This window comes from Mustela nigripes, chromosome X (genome assembly GCF_022355385.1).
Source record: "Mustela nigripes isolate SB6536 chromosome X, MUSNIG.SB6536, whole genome shotgun sequence".
In the NCBI taxonomy this organism is placed as follows: domain Eukaryota; kingdom Metazoa; phylum Chordata; class Mammalia; order Carnivora; family Mustelidae; genus Mustela; species Mustela nigripes.
In genome coordinates, this window is record NC_081575.1 from 43,876,858 (window position 1) to 43,895,933 (window position 19,076).

The 19,076-nt window shown below is 38.9% G+C and overlaps 1 long non-coding RNA gene across 11 annotated transcripts in view; it reads left to right on the forward strand.

The window, feature by feature from the left end:
- Positions 1–19,076, forward strand: part of LOC132007361 (uncharacterized) — a 55,981-nt gene that overhangs the window by 3,094 nt on the left and 33,811 nt on the right. For 10 of the 11 annotated variants that reach the window (XR_009401315.1, XR_009401317.1, XR_009401314.1 and 7 more), the window contains exons 2-5: positions 8,700–8,789; positions 11,618–11,688; positions 16,988–17,116; positions 17,678–17,829. This is a non-coding gene — a long non-coding RNA (uncharacterized LOC132007361). Of the gene's footprint in view, positions 1–8,699; positions 8,790–9,427; positions 9,587–11,617; positions 11,689–16,987; positions 17,117–17,677; positions 17,830–19,076 lie in introns of all 11 variants that reach the window. The other variant, XR_009401316.1, reaches the window with a different exon arrangement.

Sequence of the window (19,076 nt, forward strand, 5' to 3'; positions counted from 1 at the left end):
TAAACTATTTTTCCAACATGGTTGCACAATGTTTCATTGTCACCAGTAGTTCCATCCTCCACAACTCTGTTGGGACTTGGTGTGGTCACCGTTTTTATTTTAGCCATTTTCAGGGTGTAGTGGGATTACTTTTCCCTAATGACTAATGATGTTCAAAATCTTTTCATTTGCTTATTTAAACTATTTTTCCAACATGGTTGCACAATGTTTCATTGTCACCAGTAGTTCCATCCTCCACAACTCTGTTGGGACTTGGTGTGGTCACCGTTTTTATTTTAGCCATTTTCAGGGTGTAGTGGGATTACTTTTCCCTAATGACTAATGATGTTCAAAATCTTTTCATTTGCTTATTTAACATTTGTATTCCTTCTTTGGTGGAGCATCTTTTCAGATCATTTGTCCACTTATTTATTGGAGTTTCTGTTTTCTTATTGACTTTGCAAGGTTTTTTTTTAAAATTCTGGATACAAGTCTTTTATGAGATATAAGATTTGCAAATATTTTCTTGCAGTCAGAAGCTTGTCTTTTAATTCTCTCAAGAGTGCCTTTGAAAGAACAGAAGTTTTTAATTTTGAGGATGTCTACTTTTAATTTTTCAGTTATGGTTTTGATTTTGCTTTTGATGTCCTATCTAGGAAATCTTCATTTAACCTAAGACCACAAGAGTTTTTTCTTGTGTTTTCTTCTAGAAGTTTTATAGTTTTAGCTCTTGTACTTTTCTTAGTAATTCACTTTGAGTTGACTTTTGCATATGGTACAATATATATATGGATCACAGTTTATGTTTGTGTATATGGATACATACTTGTCCCGGAACCATTTGTTGAAAAGACTGTCATTTCTTCTCTGAATTGCCTTTGTAGGTTTGTTGAAAACCAGTCATCTATATATGTGTGGGTATTTGTGGACTCTTCATTTTGTTCCTTTGATATACGTTTCTACCTTTGTCCCAGTATCACACTATATGGATTACTGTAGATTCATAATGAGTCTTGAAATAAGATAGCGCTTATTTTCCAACTTTCTTCTTTTTCAAAGTTATTTTCATAGTCTAGGCCCTTTGTATTTCCACATGACTTTTGAGAAAAGCCTGTCAATTTCTTCTAAAAAAAAGTAAGCTAGGATTTTTTAGAATTGTATCAAATCTATAGATCACCATGGGGAGAATAGACATCTTAATGATAACGAGACTTCTGAACCCTGAAGATGATGTGTCCTTCTTTTACTTAGGCTTTGTTTAATTTGTCTCAGCAATGTTTTATACTGTTCAGAGTATAGTCTTTACACATTTGTGGACATAGCTGTGCTACATAAATTACCTCAGTGTAGTTTATCCTTTTTTTAAAAAAAGATTTTATTTATTTATTTGACAAAGAGAGAGAGAGATCACAAGTAGGCAGAGAGGCAGGCAGAGAGAGAGGGGGAAGCAGGCTCCCTGCCGAGCTGAGAGCCCAATGCGGGACTTGATCCCAGAACCCTGAGATCATGACCTGAGCCGAAGGCAGAGGCTTAACCCACTGAGCCACCCAGGCACCGCTAAGTTTATCCATTCTGATGCTGTTGTCAGTGGCATTATTTTTATTTTAAATCAGATTTGCCTATCCCCTCATCCCTCTCCCCTCTGGCAACTACCAGGTTTTTTCTCTGTATTTATGGGCCTGTTTCTGCTGCTTTTGTTCAGTCATTTAAAAAAAATATTCTACATATAATGAAATCATATGGTATTTGTCTTTCTCTGACTTATTTTGCTTGGTATAAAACTCTGTAGGTCCATCCATGTTTTGACAAATAGCAAGATCTCATTCTTTTTTATGGCCAAATAATATCTCATTGAGTGTGTGCTTGTGTGTGTGTGTTTCTATACGCCACATTTTCTTTATCCATTCTTCTATCAACGGATACTTATGTTGCTTTCATATCCTGGCTATTTTAAATAATGCTTCAGTAAACATAGGGATGCATATCTTTTTGAACTAGTATTTTCATTTGGGGATATAAATATCCAGTAGTGCAATTACTGGATTGTATGGCAGTTCTGTTTTTAAATTTTTGAGGAGCCTCCATACAATTTTCCACAGTGGCTGCACCAATTTACATTTTGACTAACAGTGCATGAAGGTTTTCTTTTTCCATATCCTTGTCAATACTTGTTATTTCTTGTCTTTTTTAAGAGATTTTATTTATTTGAGAATGAGAGAGAGAGCATGAGAGGGAGAAGGTCAGAATGAGAAGCACACTCCCTGCTGAGCAGGGAGCCTGGTGCCAGACTCAATCCCCGGACTCAAGGATCATGATCTGAGCTGAAGGCAGTTGCTTAACCAACTGAGCCAGCTAGGTGCCCCGTCAATGGTAATTTTTTAAAGATTTTTATTTATTCATTTGAGAGAAAGAGTGAGAGAGAGCATAAAGAGAGCAGGGGAAAGAACAGAGGGAGAGGAAGAAATAGACTCCCCTCTGAGCAGGGAGCCAAATGTGGGGGGCTTGCTGCCAGGATCCCAGAATCATGCCAGGACCCCCAGGATCATGACCTGAGTTGAAGGCAAATGCTTGACCAACTGAACCACCCAGGCACCCCTCAATGGTAATACTTTTTAAAAAGATTTTATTTATTTATATGTCAGAGAGAGAGAGAGAGAGTACAAGCAGAGGGAGTGACATGCAGAGGGAGAAGCAGGCTCCCCAGTGAGCAAGGAGCTTGATGCAGGACTTGATCCCAGGACCCTGAGCCGAAGTTGGATGCTTAAGTAACTGAACCACCCATTTGCCCTAATGGTAATATTTTTATTATACTTCTCAAGTATTATATTTTCACTGTACTGTCAGTAGCCAAATGTTTCCAGGAATCTTTTCAGTTGAAAACACAAGTTACTTTGGGCTGAAAAAGATACTTGATGCTTAGCACCTGTATTAGGGTTCTCCAGAGGAACAGAACCAATAGCATATTTATAGACAGAGATTTATTTTAAGAAATTGACTCATGAGATTGTGGAGTCCTGGCAGGTCCAAAATCTGGTGGGGGGGGGGGCTGGCAGTCTGGGGACTCTGGAATGAGTTACAGTTGGAGTCTGAAGGCTGTCATCTAGAGAAACATGAGAAGGTGAAGTTGTAGATAAATTCCAAAGGCAAGTCTGGCAGAATTCCTTCTGGCTCCGGGAGATCAGTCCTTTATGCTATTCAGGCCTTCGGGTGATTGAGTGAGGACCACCCACCTTATGGCTGGCTGCTTTACTGAAAGACTGCGCATTTAAATGTTTATTTCTTTCAAAAGTAGTCTTACAGAAACAACCAGAATAATGTTTGATCAAATATTTGGTCATTGTGGCCTAGAGAAGTTGATGCATAAAATTTAAATTTTAAAATTTATCACCCCAATATTCATTTGCCTAGATTTCCATATTAGCTTTTAGATATTATTGATAAAGTACTTAAACTGGGGAGAAAGTGTTCCAGAGAAAATTCTATAGGTCATCTCCAGAAAAATAATCACTAAAATGAAATAGATTAGTAGCGTTCAACCTTATATGTGTGGTTAAAATTGAATTGTGAAGTTTTCTTTCCCTATGCACAAATAAATCCACCTCAATGAGTTCCTGGGTTCTTGAGTGGTAAGAAAAAGAGGGAGAGAATATGTATAACTCTGTGTGTGTGTGTGTGTGTGTGTGTGTATGTATTGTTGCAGCTGGAAGGAATATTTCTTGTGAGGAATATATGTGGTGAATTACTATAAGTTATGTCAGTCCTTGGTTCCTAGCACATGTTAGGAGACAGATCAGGATGTTTGCTGTATGCTTTTTTCCCAGGTTTCCTTGGCCAGCACAGTTACCATGGTGACTCAGTGACTGCTGTGGGATTTGGTACAGCCTGAAAATCTGTTCATGATTCTTGCTTGAATCATTTATTACTATGATAGTTGTTAAATGTTGCTTTTATAATTCTATCATTCCTTCTAGATTTATTAATTGTTGTTCTGATGTTGGGTAGAGCTTCCTGCTCTCCCTTATGGTTTATTTATTTATTCATCCATTTATTTAACTACTCTGACTCATAGAGTCTTATGTTGCTGAAAAGGTCATCACCTAACATTATAATTATTTATTTTGTTGGTCATGTTGTCACAGAATTGGCCAGTGTTTGCCCCTTCAGGTTGGCTTCTGTGTCCGTTTGTTACCTCCCTAGAATTCTTTGAGCATGGACTTTGTTCTGTGAGCTTGAATATCTCCCAGTCTGTAGAAAGGAAGTAATTATGACCTCTCAGGGCATTGCTTTGAGGATTTAAAGAAAAAAAATCTGAAAATAATGACGTATAGCATGGGACATCTAGTAGACCCTCAGAATGTTAGTTCCTCATTCTAATTTTACCTTCTTCATTCTGTCAACATAATGCCTCTGACATGAATATTCTATCATGACTACCAGATAGAATACTTGGACATGGAGCACCAAGTAGGGATGAGCCCCCATCTCCATAATGTGAGAGCTTCGGTCCCACTGCTGTGTGTGGGAGGGGGCTGTGGGATGGAGCTGGGGAAGAGGCACAGTGTCACTGCACAGCTTCTAGTGAACTGAGTGGGTATGGGCAAGCACATACCCATTTCCCTTGTGTTTCATGTGTTTTCCCTTCCTCTTTTTTTTAAAGACTTTATTTATTTATTTGACAGATAGAGATCGCAAGTAGGCAGAGAGGCAGACAGAGAGAGAGGAGGAAGCAGGCTCCCTGCTGAGCAGAGAGCCTGATGTGGGGCTTGATCTCAGAACCCTGGGATCATGATTGGAGCTGAAGACAGAGGCTTTAACCCACTGAGCCACCCAGGCGCCCCTCCCTTCCTCTTACTTTTCTCTCTGTTCCATGTGCTGTCTATCCAGTGTTGTCAGCTTGATCCACCCATTATTAAATTTCCAATCCATCTTTTAACTCAGTTTTTTTGTATCTTCTTAAAGATAATTGCCTAGATTTACCTTTCTTTAACAGATGTAAGGGGGTGCCTGGGTGGCTCAGTGGGTTAAAGCCTCTGCCTTCAGCTTAGGTCATGATCCCAGAGTCCTGGGATCGAGCCCCAAATTGGGCTCTCTGCTCGGCAGGGAGCCTGCTTCCTCCTCTCTCTTTCTGCCTGCCTCTCTGCCTACTTGTAATCTCTGTCTGTCAAATAAATAAATAAAATCTTAAAAAAATTCTTTAAAAGAAAAACCAGATGTAAGGAGTAATGTTTTAATTCTGTAATTTCTTCTGCATATATTACAATTCTATAAAACAAACTTCCTCTCAACAACTACGTGGTTACACTGAGGTATGGTCCACACAGAAGGGAAGGATGAATGCTTATTTCTTTTGTACTATTTCTGCTTTTTATAAATAATGAGTTGTTTCCCTTGGATCCTCCAAAGATGAACTGTGAATTTGCTATTTGTTTTTTATTTTTTGTTTTTCTTTAAGAGTGTCGTCATGAGTTCTAGATGCTTATATACTTGAGGTTGTAATCTACTGCAGCCATTAATGTTTTTGATGTTCAGTTGATCTATCTTAGGCCTGTGGGAGTTCCTTTGGGTTGACTTTTATCTCTTTGATATGCTTTCTGGTATGAGCTGTTTGGTCCTGGGTCATCTGCTATAATCCCTTCTTAACCCTAGAATCAGCTATTTCTTCAAGGAAGCCTGGTTCTTTTAGGGGTAAATATTTTTTTAGAGCACTCAGTCTGGGAACTAGAGATGCTCATTGCTACTGGGTTGGTCACTGTTGATTGTCCTTTTTACTACCTGGAACCTGTAAATATGTATTATATATTTTATGGGAATGTACATCATCTTCTTCCATCCTGGGCTTATAGGTTCCTCTGTCACCTTATAGGTAATCATTTTTCTCAACTGGGTTTTAACCTCCCAATTTTAAAAGATATAATAATTTATAATATATATTTATTAGTTTTTGTCCCTGTTCATTTGTAAAAAGGTGGCATATTCTACACCAGTGCTCTGCAATAAAAATTTCTGCAGAAATGAAAATGTTCTGTATCTGTTCTATCCAACTTGGTAGTTACTAGCTACATGTGGGTGTGTTTGGCAACTAAAATGTGGCTACTGGAACTGAGGAATTGAATTTTTAATTTCATTTAATAAAACTAATTTAAATTTAGGGGCACCTGGGTGGCTCAGTTGGCTAAATGTCCAACTCTTGGTTTTGGCTCAGGTCATGATGTCAGGGTCCTGGGACCAAACCCTGGGTCCAGTGGGGACTCTGCTTCCCCCCTCTCTCTCCATCTGCCCCTCCCACTGCTCTTGCTCTTTCTCTCTAAAATACATCTTAAAAAATTTAAATAGTCCTGTGTGTCTATGACTATCATATTGGACAGAAATAGATCTATACATTTTTCTGTACCTTGCTTTTTTCACTAAACAATACAGCTATAGCACTATAGGGAGGGAGTCCTCATTGCTTTTCTTTTTTTTCTTATTGCTTTTCAAGCTGCATAGTATGCTAGGATATAGATGTGCCATAGCGTATTTATCCAGTCCCCTATTGGTGGAGAGCTGTCTTATTTCTAGTTTTTTGCTGTTACGAATTTTTCTTTAAGGAATGACCTTGTTTGTAACTGATACCTTTTCATTTTTTGTATTATTTCTTTAGGATAGATTCTTTTTTTTAACTGCATATTTTCTTATTAACATATAATGTATTATTAGCTCCAGGGGTACAGGTGTGTGCATCACCGGGTTTACACACTTCACAGCACTCACCATAGTAGGATAGATTCTTAAAAGAGAGATGACTGGTTCCAAGAGGAAATACGCATGTCATTTTACTAGATAGCATCAAATCCCATCTACAGAGTTTGAACCATTTCATATTACCTTCAGTGATGCATGGGAATGCTGATTTCCTCACATGCTAATTGGTGAGAAGAAATTTTTTTTTTTTAATGTCTTATCATGAGTTAGGCTGAGCAATTTTTACATGTTTAAGACACTTTTTTTTTTTTGGTGAAATAGTTGTTTGTATGTATTGTCCCTTTTTCTTTCCTGATGTTTTTTGGGGGTGTTTTGCCTTCATTTTTTTCATGACTCTGTGTATTATGGATATAACCATTTGCGATGTAGGTTGTAAATATTTTTCCCAATTTGTAATTTTTCATTTTGCTTTTGCTTTTTTTGTTGTTTTTTTTTTTTGCCATGTAACTTTTATTTTTTATTTAAAGATTTTATTTATTTATTTGACAGAAAGAGAGGGTTAGAGTGAGAACACAAGCAAGGTGAGTGGGAGAGGGAGAAGCAGGCTTTCCCGCTGAGCAGGGAGCCTGAAGCGGGGCTCAATTCCAGGACCCTGGGATCATGACCTGAGCCACAGGCAGGCACTTAATGACTGAGCCACCCAGGTGCCCCTGCCATGTAATTTTTAAATGAAATTAAATACATCACTTTCCCCCAATTGCCTCTAGATTTGTAGGCATAGCTGGAAAAGTTCCCTCCACCTCCACGTTATAGAGGAATTTCAGTGGGTGTGCTTCTGTGGGCAGGAAGAGAGATGAGAGAAGTGAATCATATTAGGGTGTCAGGCATAGGAGGAGCACTTAGGGGAGGTGACCATATTGTAAGAAATCTGTGAAAACCATGTTACTAAGTCAGGAGAACTAGATGGTGAAGTCAGGATCCTGGTCTTGGGCTTGTCTTCGAGAGCTCAGTCTCTCTTCTTTCTCCTGTGGATGTGTGTCCAGACCCCACACAACTGGGAGATGAGGTCTTTAGTGAAGTAGAAATTCCATGCCACCTTAGATGGATCCTTCGTAGGTCTAAATGAGAGGACCACCCTTCTAGTGATAAGGAGAAACACAAAATCATTTCCAAAATCTTCCACATAACTTGGCTATGGACTAAAGAGAAAGTAAAACCTTTAGTTTGCAACCATGAGAGAACCAACACTGAAACCACACAATTGTTATCTTGTCTTTCACTCTCTGTGAGATCTCCTCAGGAGAAGGTTGCAGTCTCTTAGTGATATTCAAGATGATGGAGGTGTGTGTTACAAATTGCCTTTTCCCAGCGTCCCAGGGAATAGCATCTCCCTGTTCAACCACCTTATTTCCTGCTTAGATGCTGGGTTTCCATCTTGACTCAGGGTCATGGTTGGGCTAAAGTTGCTTGGAATGGAGTCTATTTAAGGCCATACCTCACCATTCCTGGGTTGGACACTAATATTCACCTTGTAGCCTGTGGGTATTTCTAGATCTCCAGTCTAGATATCAAGAGAGGGAAGATGTGGATGCAGATGTGGAATTGGATGGACAGTGCCTGTCACACAGCAGGCATCTGATTCACATTTAATTAACATGAGATGTAGGTATAAAGGCATAAGTAGGGTATAAAATGATGCATATATCCTTTCATTGTTTTTATATAAATGTTTTTATGTAAATGTTTTTCAAGGAGATTGGGATCACATCACAGTTACTGATTTTGTAATCTGCTGTGAAGAAAACATTTTGTTTCTTTTTCTAAACATTGTGTCTTTTTACTGGGAAAAAATAACCTGTAGAAAATGAAGAAAGATGCTTCTAAGTAGATGCGTGTGGTCCTGTAGTTGGTCATCTGTAAAATGGGCAAGTTGGTACTAACCTCACAGACTGCTATGAGGAGAAATGAACAAACCAACAGGAAGTATCTGACATGTAATATTGTAAAACTTTGACACATATTCTGTGTTCTCTCCCCAGTAGAGGAGATGACTTTACCATGAACAACTCATAGAGACCACTGGGATTTGGAGCAGGAAAGCAAGTATATATCTTACGAGTATATATCCGGTATGTATTCTCTTTCAGAGCTTCCAAAGCAGACACACCCATTTTCTCACTTTATATGCTGTAGGAGCTCTAACAGAATCAGCAGATAGGATACTGTTTTTAGACATATATATATATTTTTTACTCAGCTATGTTTGGTCTTGGAGTTCCCAGCCTCTGGCTAGCCCAAAACATTGTCAGGTGTCTCCTGAACCTGAAACATCTTCCCTTTTCCCAGGCCTTATTTTCAGGCTTTTATTCACATTGTTACTCACTGAGGCCTGTACATCTGCAGCCTGATCTGGGCCATCCTGGTGAGAGATGCAGTGACTGCAGGGAGTTCATTCTCTTGTGTCCAGACTAATATCCACATCCCTACATTCACTGAGGGACCCATTCTATTTTGAACTTGAGCTGATTTGTATTACATATGCTGGGCTGTATATATTTTCCTTTCCTTTTACTATTTTCATTGTACAAAGGAAGGTGCTTTAGAAGTGTTTTAATCCACGTACGTTGGTTGCCCTGGGCCCTGGGCTGAAGTAGCTGGTAACTAAACCTCCCCCTGAATCCCGCTGGTGAAACATTTCCCTTCTGGAAGCTGTGGGCTGAGAGCACTGGGCCATCTCATGCTCCCTCCCACATTCTCTCCACTGTAGGTTCCCACTTGGCTAACTGGGAGGTTAGACCCAGGAGCCTGCTTTCAGTTCAAGGGGCTTTATTTGGAGAGAAGAGAAAGAAGCATGCTGTGAAACTACTTTCCTCTCATGACCTTTACCAAGTCCTGGGGAGTGGAGACATCAGAAGACTTCTCCAGTGTAAGATTTTTTTGAGCAGCATGCTCGCCTTTCCCCTAGGCATCTGTAGTGTCCCTTACACTGTCATGTAGATTCAAAAATTAGTTTTGAGACCGCCTAGTATGTAATTCCCTTGGTTTAGTGATGTTCCCTATTCTGAGGCCGAACCACTTTGCTATGGGGAAGTCTAGGGATATTTACTTATTCTTCTTATTTTTTCACACTCAAAACCAAGACAATTTTATGGTAGTTAAAAATGGATACTGCTCAAAAGGAAAAAAAATCATTAAATACCCTTGGAAGTCTATTTTCCATGGATAAGCACTGTGATCATTTGTATTTTTTTTCAGAAATTTTACTATGCTTGTATAATCATGCATTTTTAAGCTTAGCAATGATATAACCATCTACTTACAGTTTTGTAAATTACTTTTTTATGGTAAACACCATATTATTAAAGTGACTTCAAGCCAATCAGTATAATCCCATATAATAATAAAAGTTACCCTAAGATCTCTAATGATGCATTCTGGCATGATAATAATGATAAGAAAGTCAGTATTATGACTGACTCCCTTTGTTCTCCATAGTGGTGTACATGATAAACCTATACTTACTCAGTCATCACCACTGCTGCCTGACTTGAAGTATCAGGGAACCGAGGTGAAGTGAGGGCAGGGCTAGCAAGTCATAAGACCAAGATTTGAACAGATTCTGTGTGGCTTCTGAAACCCTGCATTTAACCAGTGTGCATAGACCCTCAGTCTTACTGTTGATTGCATTTAAAGGGCCACTGAAGTCATACTACATGCCATATACTCCAGGCAGATTTTCTTTTTCTTTCTTTTTTTATTAAGTTAGCCAACATGTAGTACATCATTAGTTTTTCATGTAGTGTTCAATGATTCATTAGTTGCATAACACCCAGTACTCATCAGATCATGTACCTTCCTTAATTAGGCAGGTTTTCTTATTTACTCATTGAGACAGCTCTGTGACAAAGGTCTGGTGAGTCCCATTTCACAGGTGTCCAAGCTCAGACTGACAAAGCCTACCTAAGTTACCTCTCTAGATTAGTGAAGGATGGGAATGAGGTTCCATCTCTTGCCCTCCCTAAGGGACACAGAGCAACCTCCCTTTCAGAAGATGGGCTTCCAAGGCTGGAGAACTGATTGGATCAGCTCCCGTACTATTGTAGCTTTGCAGGTACTCATTAAGCAACCCCTCTGGTTGATGAGGATAACAGAGGAGATGAAATCTCACCCTTTGTGCTAAGAGACCTGGGTATTGGGCCACGTGTGTTGGCTGATCCTCTAAGTGCTGACTTAGGCTGGGGCAGAAGCACAGATCAGACAGGTGATCCAGAGAGAAGGGAAGCAATAAGAACAGAGCTACTTTAAGCAAATGTATTTTATATTTAATTTCCTCTAATCTTAACAGCTTTAAATATACATTATTCAAATCAGGTACTGACTTTAAGGGAGTTTAAATACATTAGGGAAACAACTTATGTTCTTGGAATCAACAGCGAACTGGTATTATTTTAAAGTTTTTCACCTTTTGTCTTGAATCCTCCTGGGCTCTGAATGACTTAAACCCTAGGCAAGGTCTCTATGTGTTACTTAATTTTTAGAATTGTGAGCTACATAGTTTTTGTTACAATATTATTGAAATTTAAAACATTCTAAATGGAGAATATACTAAGAATTGTGTGAAAACAAGGGAGAAATCATTGGCAAACTACAGCTCATCTACTGGATTAGTGTCCATAGTTTGTGAAACACACTTAGTAATAAAAATTGGCTTGTAATTTAAATAGCAAATTCATGTAAAATTATAAATGAATAGTAAACATGTCAAAATATGCCCAAATCACAAGCATTAAAAAGATGCGAGTATAAATGCTTAGATTCATGTTGAGTGGAAAATATAATATGCAAAAGATGAGAAATGTGATTCCTTTTTTGGAAAAGATGTATGTGTGTGTATGTGTATATTTGTGCACACACACACATGTGCAGGCATCTGTTTTCATGTATCCTTCACTTACAGGGACACATCTGGAGAGGAGCACTGTTCTATGACAACAGACCCCTTTGAGTCAGGCGGTAGGACTGTGGCTGGTAAGAAATGCAGGACAATTTCCGTTTATAAATGTACTTGCATATGTTGTTTGAAATACAGTATTTAGGAAAAAAGTATTTTGATGAAAATTTGAAAGCAGAATATACTTATAAACAGATTCAGAAAAGTAATGCACACATGTATTCATTACTTTGGAAAAGCATTCATTTTAAAAAATTACTTAGAAAAATGATGTAGGAAAAAATAGAATTGAAAGTGTTTCTCCCTGTACGCATGTGTGTTTATAGGTCTCTCTAGCTGTATCACCCCACATACTCACATTCACAAGTGCATCTTTATCTTCAGCTCAGACCAATGCTGGACAGCCAATCTCAGGCCGAGACAGCCCAGAAAGTGATGGTGATACAGCTGGATGGCTGCTAGTGGGTTAAAAAGTTCCATTAAACTCTGGCTGAAACTATTAGACCAAGATCCAAACTCCCGTCCCTTTCTTCCCCTTGCCGATCCCCCAGGTTTGAAACTCTTAGTGCTGACATTCTAGATCTGGCTACCTGGTGGCGTCCATCTCCCTTTTCCTTTTCTTTCTTTCTTTTTTTTTTCTCTTTTTCTTTCTTTTTATTTATTTATTTTTTAAATAATATCTCTTTTTTTAAAGATTTTATTTATTTATTTGACAGAGAGAGATCACAAGTAGACAGAGAGCAGGCAGAGAGAGGAAGGGAAGCAAGCTCCCTGCTGAGCAGGGAGTCCAATGCGGGACTCGATCCCAGGACCCTGAGATCATGACCTGAGCCGAAGGCAGCGGCATAACCCACTGAGCCACCCAGGCGCCCTTCCTTGTTTTTTTTTTTAGAGGAAACGAGTGCATTTAGCAAAGGGGAAGAAATATCAGATGGTTTGTTTACTAAGACACACCAATTGGCTCAGTTGGTTAAGCATCTGCCTTTGGCTCATGTCATGATCCTGGGGTCCTGGGATTGAGCCCTGCATTGGGCTCCCTGCTCAGTGGGAAGTCTGCTTCTTCCTCTCCCCCTGCTTATGCTCTCTCTTTCTCTCTCTCAAATAAATAAATAAATAAAATCTTTTTTAAAAAGTAAAAAATGGGAAAATTCATATGAATACTAAAGGAATTCCATCCATAGTTGACCCTAAATCTAGTTCATGTTCATTGACGTATTTCTTCCCTCCCCAATATGGGTTGACATGTCCACATTGTAGAAGTTCTCTCCGAGAGAGTAGGGCATTCATCCTCCATTGTTCCATCCTTATAAGCCTTCCAAACCTTCTTCCACCCCCTGTCATCTGTCCATGACACAGCACACAGCTGTCCAGACCCTGCCCAAAGGCCCCATCCTTTCAGTCACCTCCCTCCTGCCTCAGCTGCCTCTTCACACACACTGCCAAGGCATGCTGCTGCCACCTAGTGTTTCATCATCTGCAGGACCTGGAGCATATGTTTTCGAATCTTCTACATTCATCAGTTTTCTCAGACAGAATTAGAATCATTCTGAACGTGGATTCAAAGGCTGTATTTTAAATGAAGGTATTGTGGTTTTTTGCTCCTAGCTGACCTTTCTTTATAGAGAAATTTAATGGTGGTGGTGAGTTGGTGCCATCTTGTGACAAAAAGCTGAACTGCAGCTTGAACTTGGCAGAGCAGGAAGGTGGGAGGGAGGGGCTGTGGCCCCAAACTACCCAGACAGAGCCTTCTGGAAATTGTGTGGAAAGGGGACATTTCCAAGGTATGGTTATTAAGGACCTTTGGACAGAAAGTGTAGTTTCCCATGTTGAAGAAAAAGCGCTATGTGAGTGGAGGCAAAAGATCCTTCTATTTTATTTTGTTTAAAGATTTTATTTATTTATTTGACAGGGAGAGCATGAGTACACAAGCAGGGGGAGAGGCAGGCAGAGGGAGAGGGAGAAGCAGGCTCCCCACTGAGCAAGGAGCCTGACTTAGAACTCGATACCAGGACCTTGGGATTATGTCCTGAGCTGAAGGCAGATGCTTAACCCACTGAGCCACCGAGGCACCCCTAAAAGATCCTTTTTATTTTTATTTTATTGGCCCATTAATTGGCAAAAAGGTTAGGTTAATGTAACAATAGAAAATAGTGACATAAGCTCAATTACATTTAAAAAACTAGAGTATGACTAAAGCAACATTTCAAATCTGTGGAGATATAATGGATGATTAAGAAGTGGTATTGAGATAGCTAAGTAACCAAAAGGTTAAAAAATAAATAGGAGCTCATTTTTCTATCTTGAAACAGCAGGATAGATTCCAAACAATTCTGAATGAAATGTAAAAAGAAAAGAAAATCCATACAAGTATTAGAAGAAAACATAGGCGAATTATTCTATAACCCGTGTGGAAGAAAGTTTCCTCAATATAAATCAGTATCCAGGAGCAGTAAAGAAAAAGATTGATATAGTTGACAATATAAAAATAAAAATGACAACTCTGCATGGCAAAAACATGCTAGCCTAGCCATTTAAGGACACTGGAAGAAACATTTGCAGCTAACATCTTTAACAAAGCATTGATATCCCCCCTATGTAAATGCTTATCAATATAGAGGCATGAAAAAACAGTGCTATCAAAGACAAAGAAATTAACAGTTAACAGAAAACAAGTTATTTTTAAATGTATGAAAAATTGCCTTTAAATGTATGAAGAGTTTCCACCTTGCTTTAATTAAGAGAGATGCAATTAAAACTACACTAAGATATTGTTTCTTAACTGTTAGATTGGCAAAGATCCAAATATTTATCAATATATTCAGTTGGTGAGAATGTGGAAAAATATGTCCTTTCACTCCCTGCTCACGGAGGTGCAAAATGGTATAATTGCTGGAGTAGGCTTAATAGTGGTCCCTAAAGATACTAGGTCCTAATCCCTGGAACCTGTAAATATTGCTTATATGGAAAAGGTTCTTTGCAGATGTGATTAAGTTGATGCTTTTAGGTATAATCATAATATATATATATATATATATATATATATATATATATATATATATATATGTCTGTTCACTGTGGCACTATCTGAATAGCAAGAGAATGGGAACAACCTAATGGAGTTATTCTGGATTATCAAAATGGGTCCTAAATGCAAACCCAAGTGTCTTCATAAGAGAGACGGAGGGAGAGTTGACATAGACAGAAGAAGAAAGACAATGTGACCAAGGATATAGAGGCTGGAGTCATGAAGCCATAGCCTGAGACTGTTGGTAGATATTGAAAGCTGGAAGAGGCAGGGAAGCTTCCGTAGAGTCTCCAGGAGTGAAGCACTACTAATACCTTGATTTTGGCCCCATAAAACTAATTTTGGACTTTTAGCCTCCAAACTGTGAGATAATATTTCCATTTAATGACACTGAGTATGTGGTAATTTTTAAAGTAACTGTAGGGAACAAATCATTACAGTGGAGAAATTGAAAGTATCTTGCAATTTTATATATGACCTTACTTTTTGACTCAGAAATCCTATTTCCAGAATTGTCCTAGAGATATACTGGCAATGACACAAAAAGATTTTTGATAGGGGTATAATAATAAATATAGATATAGATACTCACTCTGGTACTATTTGAATAGCAAAAGAATGGGAATAACTTTATACATCAGTTGTGTAATGGATAAGTAAACTATCACACAGTCACACAAGGTGTACACAAAGTACATTGTAAAAAGACTGATGAAAATCTCCACATATGACTGTGGAGGGATCTCCAGAATATAATGTTAAATGAAAAAGTCAGTGTATTCAAAGTTATAAATTGCATGGTACTTTTTATCTAGGAAAGGGGGAATGCAAATGTAAAAATGTTTTACTTGTATTAAAAGTAAAAGGACTTCTCTTTTGGGGACCAGAAGGAGTAGATACACTCCCTGTTACTGCTAGGTGCAGCTGAAATCTCTGGGTATTACATGGGCAACAAATACAAGACTCTGAAAGGTGGAGAGGAAAAAGACAGACTGTCTTGGGACTTTGGAACCTAAGTAATGATACACAGTGAATTCTCTTGGTTGTATTTTGCCTTGTATATACCAGACTGGGTGCTAGAGGAATAGGGAACTAAAAAAATGCCAATAGGAAAAGATGAGAAGAACCCCCAGAGAATCTTTTCTCTGGACAAAGAACCAGAAAGGGGGGAACCCAACAAGAAAGATAGTTTTTAGACAACTGCCCAAACACCACAGAGTGAAGCATAGCTCCACCTCCACCATGCCAGCAAAAGTTGAGTGGGGAGCATGGGTTCCATGCCCACACAATTGTAATTAGGCACCCATCCTTACCCTTGGGGGATATGAGAAAAGACTGTATGTAGAACAGAGACTTTCATTCCAACCTGGGGGAAATGAGCACCCCTCCTCATGGCGTCAGTGGAGACCATGTGGGAGCCTACCTTCCAACCCCATTCAGTGATAATGAGGTACCTTCTCCTCTTTTAGAAGTTTTGTGACCATCCAATAAGGAGAAGGCCTCCTCCCCTCCACAGTGTCAGTGGAGATCACACGGAAGGCAGTAAGGAAGGGTCCTCCCCACCTGCCAGGGTGGTGTCAGTGGAGGCCTGGCGGGGGGTAGTGAAATCATACTTCTGCCAAACAGGAACAAGGCATTCCTTCCCTTCCACTACCATGCACAAACACCCCCCCCCCATGTCAGTGGAGCTGAGAGGGGGAACCTGGACTTTTATCTTTTTGCTGTCTGTTTCTGGTTAGGAACACATGCTTGGAGTTGCAAACATCCATGAAGAGAGGATAGCAACACCTCATAGCAAGTTTGCGGTGAAGAACTAAATCTAGTCAACAACATGAAGAACCTTTCCCTAGGGCCTGCTTTAACTAAATGCTTCATAAATATTAGATGTCTTCCCCCCCCCCCCCCAAATCAGATAACTCCTGTATCTCCTTTATCTGCCGCTCAGATAGGGCCCTGAACCTGGACATAGGTCAGAATCACCTTGGAATCCTTTTCTAAACCCTCATCTGAAACTCTCTGGTTGGGAGAAATGGGACTTCCATCTCAAAGGCCGTTTAAGTTATTCATCTGTCGTAACATGGGCCTTAGGAAACAGATATGCCCATTTGACATAACGTTGTATGTGAGACTCCATTTTCCCTTCATTCCTCCAATACCAGCTTATTATTGCTAATATGGTTGCTCATTTCCCTGAACTTGCTCCAATGGAGGGGTGATCACCGGCAGCTAGTGGTGGTGGTCTGAAGAGTGAAGGTGGTTTGCTTTTGGTGAAAGGGGACCTAGTGTTGTATTAGGCACTTAGTTATTCCAGTAAAACACAGTGATTGCTGGATCTGTCTCTCCCTGTATAGCTCTTCATGGTGGATGGCCCAGCTCATATCAGGTGCCTGAAGGAGGCAGGTTCTGAGGATGTGTCCGGATGGCTTCTACTCCAGCAGTCCTCAGGAGAGCCCATCACCTTACATCCCTGGTGGAATATGGTATCTGGCTAAAGAGAGTGCATAGATCTGAAAAAAGCATGTTGTGGAACAGCTCCTTTGAGGTTCACAAACTAGCCTAAAAGTAGAGAAGCTGCTTTGATCTCATCATGGGAGAAGAGGTTTAGCAGGTGGAATTTTATTTCATCAGCAGCTATAGCCTGTGTAGTAAGCCCTTGAGGCCCATCTTAGAGAGACTTTTTTTTCCCTAAAAACAATGAATCATCCGGTTTAGGAAGAAACTTACTTGGTCTTAAACATACCTTTAATATACATTAACATAAATACACCTAAATTGTTCTGTGTAAATAATCAGCAATTCTCATGTCTTTCAGATGGGTATGGAAATGTGCATTTGTTAGATCTTCCTAGTAATATGACATTGTAACAGATTTTTCTCTGGTGCCCATGATTTTTTCCTATTATATAATGAAATGTTTTAAAGAGCCAGAAAATTTCCAAGTGTTAGTTAAAGATATCAGTGACAAGAAATTATTATTATTACTGTTATTATATTATTATTGTTATTATTATTATTTTAAAGATTTTATCCACTTGTTTCAGAGAAAGAGAGAGCAAGGGGAGTAGCAGAAAGAGAGGGACAAACAGACTCCTCACCGAGTGCAGAGCCCAACGTGGAACTCGATCCAAGGACCCCAAGACCACGACCATAGCTGAAACCAAGAGACAGACTCTCAAACAACTGAGCCACCCAGGTACCCCTAGAACTTAACATAAAAAAGATAATTATTATCCTAGAGTTTGCCCTCTTATAATGATACTCAGCTACATTCCCTAAAATAACCAGTTACACTTAAATATCATTATGATTATTTTCCTAGAATAGAATATTTTTATTTCCATACTTTAGAAGGATATGGACATCAACTTTCCCTAAGTATTTGGATATATTTCACTAAAATGATTATTTCTATTTTGGTTATATGTAGCATGGACAAATTTGGTAAGACAGTGTGTGGATCTGCTAATGTTACAAGAACACAGTTGTGGAAATCTTTTCCCTGATTTATTTAATTGCATCAGAGAATTTGAATATATAAATATATGTAAAGTACTTTATTGATGTATGATTGACATACAGTACACTGCATATTTAAAGTATATGCTTTGATAAGCTTTGTTGCATGTATGTACCTGTGAATCTAATACTAATACAGTCAAGATAATGAACATATCCATCACCTTAAAAACATTCTTTGTGCCCCTTGGTAATACCCCCATCTACCGCTTTCCATCCTCTCTCTCTCCACATCACTCTACCCCATTCCCAGGCAATTACTGATCTTCTGTCAGTATGGGTTAGATTTCTTTTCTTACAGTTGTATGTGAATAGAATATTCAGTGTGTATTTTTTGTGTCTTGTTTCCTACAATCTAATTATTTCTAGATTTATCCATTTGTTGCATGTATGGATAGTTCCTCCTTTTTATGATTGACTAATATTCCATTATTCCATTGTATGGATGTATCACAATTTGTTCTGTCCATTTACCTGGTCATGGATATTTGAGTTGTTTCCGATTTGGGGCTCTCTGCATTGGTGGTATAGTGGTGAGCATAGCTGCCTTCCACTTTGGGGCTCTTATAAATAAAGCTGCTATGAATATTTGTATATGAGTCTTCATTTGGACATAACATTTTCTTTCTCTAGGGTAAATACTTAGGAGTACAATGGCTGGGACATATAGTAGGTGTAAGATTGACATTTTAAGAAACTGGCAAACTGTTTTCCAAAGTGTTGGCACCATTTCTCATTGCCATTAGCAGTGTATGAGAGTTGCATCCTCCACAACCCTGCCAGGACTTGGTATGGTCAGTTTTTTTAATGTTGGCTGTTCTTAGAAGGGTGTAGTGGTATGTTGTAGTTTTTATTTATATTTCCCTAATGGATTTGAATATTTGAGAAAAGTTTGTTTAGCATCTTTTCAAGTGCTTATTTAAC